Raw genomic sequence first — 5,473 nt, forward strand, 5'->3', positions numbered from 1 at the left:
ACAACTTGGGCTTTTAACCCTTTATTTCATCCTTCAAATCATCTGAGGCACCAGATTTCTTAGTAGATAGTTGATGCATCTTCGCCTTGAGCTGTGTGATCTTAGTATCTCTAGTATCCACAATGGCCCTCATTTCCTCTGACTCTCCAATCAAAAACTCTTAAACTCCAGTAACTCAAACACTTGGGACCTGGTCCTTACCTTCGCTTCCATGCATTCATTTTCAATCAAGGTGTTTATCGTAAACATTTGCTTTACTAAACTAGCTACTCCTTTCTCACACTCTATCTCAAAGTTCTTGAACACCTTGTCAAAGAATTACCGATAAAAGATTTCATGTTTTCCATCCTTGATATGCATGACCTTATGCATATGCTCAATTATCAGGGAAGGTAGATTAACCAACTCAAATTTATTAAGAGCTTTCATGTGAAATAAGTCCATTGCTGAAGCAACTATGTATTTCTTTGAATGAGGCAGTAGGAACTTGTTCACGAATTGAAAGAGCAACTGGGACTCTTTTTAAAGACTTCTTTCTTACTCTAGTTTTGGAGTTTCCACCAACTTTTGATGCAGATTGAACAAACTCAAGTGACAGTTGTTGATTTCTCATCGACCTGATCCTATCAATAGGGATATCCAAAATTTCTTCAAGAGATACCTCATCTAAAAAGATTTCCACTACATGCACCACTACAGTTAAATACAAACTATTCTCAACAAACTTAATTACGATGAAGAAATCCTTGACCTAAGCTTTATGAACTGTAAGGATCGGAGTCTCAAGCAAATATAGACAATACTGATGTTGGAAAAACTCAACCAACTCGCATATCCCAGGTTGATCAAATATTTTAGGATCAAAGACCCTCCCAGTCAATGTTTTTTTAGACTTGAGGATTTGATTCCTTTCCTCCCTAGTGAGATTCTGAATAGGCTTCTAAGCTTTACTTCTTTTGTAGTGGTACCTGGTCCCTCAACTGGTAGACCATTTCCCTTATATAAATATGGGTCAGCTTTAGGAATAGGTTCCTTGTTACCCTCCTCCCTTTTTCTCTTAGTTGAAATATGTTTTTTCCCTCCTGTACCCTTTGATTTCGGTGCCATAAATTTTGTAGGCTTCAAACTCCTATCCTTCTTGCACTTCTTGCTTGTGTAAATAATAATGTCTTCACTAATATCCGTCTCCCTATCTTCATTATTCAAATCAACAACCTCCTTAGGAGGAGAAATAAATTTTTATCCCTCAGACCTTTTCTTAGCATTCCTCTTTCGAGCAGTGGCCCTTTTACTGGCCTTTAAAGCATTGCTTTTAACTTTCTTTTCTGCCCCTTGAGTGATATAAGACTTTTATACTGGCTTGAAGACCTAGTCTATTTTCTTATATCCCCTCTTTCCTATCATATTCCAAGTGAGGTTCACTAGTTTATCCTCCTCTTCATGATCTTTCACATAATGATGAAGTATATCTTTGGATACACTAGCATAAATTGGAGTCCCATCATATCTAAGGCTTTGGGATTTTGGTGGTGACTCAGTAAAAAGAAGGAAATCCCCTTGGGTCGAAGGCCAATCTAGTAAGGTTGTTAGCTACCCAATCAGCCCCAACCTCCATACTACTAGGGGGTTTCCACGTTTCTCAGGAAGATAACCATAGAACAAGTGCTGTTTAATTAAAAAAAATTCAGGGACGGCAGGGGACATGATCCCATAGGAGCTTCAGGTAGGGTGTCAGACTCAAGAGAAGAAGTAGATGATGAGATTTTATGATTGAGACCTATATATAGAAGAGAGAGAGAGAGCTGGTAGTTGTAGATGATAATTTAATAATTTTTGGGTCAACCAACAATAGAGAGACAAGCGATGAAGGCAGTTCTTCACTGATGGGAGAACTAAATAAAGCATTAATATTGGTTATGGGTGGAGAAACTTGGTCAAAGAATAGATATTTGAAGTTTAGATCGGGATTTATAGGAGGAGACTCGATGGAAGAAGTATTTTCATCTGAAGGTGTCTGAATCGATGAGGAAGAAAGAGGCATTTTGTATTTTTTTAAAAAACAAAGACAAATTTGAGAGATAGAGAGATGAGAACCTTTGGGAGAGAAACAACAAGGTGGGAATTGAGAGACAAAAAGTGTTTAGAATTCTGAAAAATACAATAATGAAGAAAATATGGTCTAAGAGTACATTTAAGGCGAAAAAGGGGTCGACGCTTTGGATTAAAGTAAAGTGACATGCCTAGTCCCTATTAGGAACACATCTTCACTTATTAGAGTGATGGGACAACAACAACAACAACAACAACAAACCCAGTGTATTCCCACTTAGTGGGGTCTGGGGGGGGTAAGATGTACGCAGTCCATACCTCTACCTCTGATGAAGTAGAAAGGCTGTTTCCGAAAGACCCCCGGCTCAAGTTACGAGATATCACACAAACACATAGTACAGCACAGCAGCAGATGACATAACATAAATACGGCACCCATAGGGAATAGAAAACAGAGTAAAGCAGGAATGCAGGAATATAAAGCAGAGGAAAGCACACAGATTCGTAATAAACATGGAACACGGAACACGAAACACTGAATACAGGATCATAACAGGAATACACCCCCGCCAATTAATTCCCTACACTAGCGACCCGAACTGGCCCTAATCCTCTGCCGTAATTTGCATCTTCCAAACCTTCCTATCTAGGGTCATGTCCTCGGTGAGCTGTAACTGTTCCATGTCCCGCCTAATCACCTCACCCCAGTACTTCTTCGGTCTACCTCTACCCCGTCTAAAACCATCCAACGCTAGCCTCTCACACCTACGGACCGGGGCATCCATGCCCCTCCTCTTCACGTGTCCGAACCATCTCAATCGTGCTTCCCGCATCTTACACTCCACTGAAGTCACACCAACCTTCTCCCGGATAGTCTCATTCCGAACTCTATCCCCTCGGGTCAGTCCACACATCCAGCGCAACATCCGCATTTCTGCCACCTTCATTCTTTGGATGTGGGAGTTCTTAACTGGCCAACACTCCGCTCCATACAGCAAGGCCGGACGGACTACCACCCTATAGAATTTGCCTTTAAGCTTGGGCGGCACCTTCTTATCACACAGCACCCCCGATGCGAGTTTCCACTTCATCCATCCCGCCCCAATACGGTGCGAGACATCCTCGTCAATCTCACCGTTACTCTGGATCACGGACCCGAGATACTTGAACTTATCCCTCTTCCCTACCTCCTGTGCTTCTAGCCTCACTACTACCTCATTCTCCCGCCTCACGTCATTAAACTTACATTCCACATACTCTGTCTTGGTTCTGCTCACCCTGAACCCTTTAGACTCCAGAGTTTGCCTCCACAACTCTAATTTGTCATTCACACCCCCTCTAGTCTCATCTATCAGGACTACATCGTCTGCAAAAAGCATACACCACGGCACCTCCCCTTGGATACGCCGCATCAACACATCCATTACTAACGCAAACAAAAAGGGACTAAGAGTAGATCCCTGATGCAATCCTGTCAGGACAGTGAAATGCTCTGAGTCTCCTCCCGCCGTCCTCACCTGGGTTTTCGCTCCCTCATACATATCCTTAATTACTCGTATATATGCCTGCGGTACTCCACTCACCTCCAAGCATCTCCAAAGCACTTCCCTGGGGACTTTGTCGTACGCCTTTTCCAGGTCGATGAACACCATGTGCAGATCCTTCTTCCTCTCCCTATACTGCTCCACCAACCTCCGTACCAGGTGGATTGCCTCCGTCGTCGAGCGGCCGGGCATAAATCCGAACTGGTTTTCCGAAATAGACACTATCCGTCTCAGCCTCACCTCGACCACTCTCTCCCATATCTTCATAGAGTGACTCAGTAACTTAATCCCCCTATAGTTATTGCAACACTGAATGTCCCCCTTATTCTTATAGAGGGGGATCATGGTACTCCACCTCCACGCCTCGGGCCTCTTTGCCGTCCTGAAAATTTCATTGAACAATGCAGTCAACCACCTTACACCAGCCTCTCCAACGAACTTCCAAAACTCCACCGGTATCTCGTCCGGCCCCGTCGCCCTACCCCTTCGCATCCTGCGGACTGCCTGTCTAACCTCGTCTACCTTAAAACGTCTACAATAGCTAAAATCCCGACACTCCCCTGAGTGCTCCAGTTCCCCTAACACAATAGCTCTGTCCCCCTCTTCATTCAAGAGCGTATGAAAGTACGACTGCCATCTCTTCTTTATGTGACCGTCCTCCACCAACACTCTACCGTCCTCCCCCTTAATGCACCTCACCTGATCGAGGTCACGACCCTTCCTCTCCCTAGCCTTAGAGAGTCGGAACAACTTTTTCTCCCCTCCTTTCCCCTGTAACCCTGCATACAAGCTCTCAAAAGCGGCCGTCTTAGCTGCCGTGACCGCTGACTTCGCCTCCTTCCTCGCTAGCTTGTACTCTTTCCTGTTTACCCGCTTCTCTTCTTCGTCCTGGCTTTCCACCAACTTAGCGTACGCCTCTTTCTTGGTCTGCACTTTCTTCCCCACCTCTTCATTCCACCACCAATCCCCCCGATGATGTCCGGCCCGGCCCCTAGAAACACCCAACACCTCCCTTGCATTCTCCCTGATGCACGTTTCCGCCCTGTCCCACATATTATCCACGTCCCCCCTACACTCCCACACCCCCATTCCCGCCAACCTCTCCCCTATCTCCCACGCATTCACTGGCGTCAAGCCGCCCCACTTAATTCTCGGTCTACTCTCCTTACTCCTCCGCTTTCTATTCTTGTTTATACCCAAATCCATAACCAAGAGCCTATGTTGAGTCGAAAGATTCTCACTCGGGATGACTTTACAGTCTTTACACAACGCCCTATCCCCTTTTCTAAGCAACAAAAAGTCAATCTGGGTCCTGGCTATCGCGCTCCGAAAAGTGATCAGGTGCTCGTCCTTCTTCGGGACGAGCACCTGATCACTTTTTAGAATTTTTAAAATATGTTATACGTAAAGCACTGACCTTACATTAGGGACCTGGTCCCTAAATTTAGGAAGTTCCTTTTTTCTAGTCAGTCCCACTACGTCTTCATTCTGAGAAATTCACCATGGGTATATATCTATAGAAGGTATGAGACTAAATTAGACTTGATCACAACTTACAACCTGGATACCTACCCTCTAATCTTAACCAATACAAAGAGAAATAAAATAAGTTATCCAAAACTCAGTCCATTTTGATTAGGCCAAGTTTGAGTCTATTTTTCTTAAATGGTCCCTATGTAGAGCTTTTGTAAAAATGTCAGCCACTTGATCCTCAGTCTTGTAGAACTTCATGCAGATGCTCCTGTTTTTAACATTGTATCTGAGGAAGTAATGCCTCACATCAATCTACTTGGTCCTCTTTTATTGCACAGGATTCTTGTCCATGTGAGAGCATTGGTATTATCACATAGTAGAGGAATAATATCTGAGACTATGCCAAA

This window comes from Capsicum annuum, chromosome 8 (assembly GCF_002878395.1).
Source record: "Capsicum annuum cultivar UCD-10X-F1 chromosome 8, UCD10Xv1.1, whole genome shotgun sequence".
NCBI lineage: Eukaryota > Viridiplantae > Streptophyta > Magnoliopsida > Solanales > Solanaceae > Capsicum > Capsicum annuum.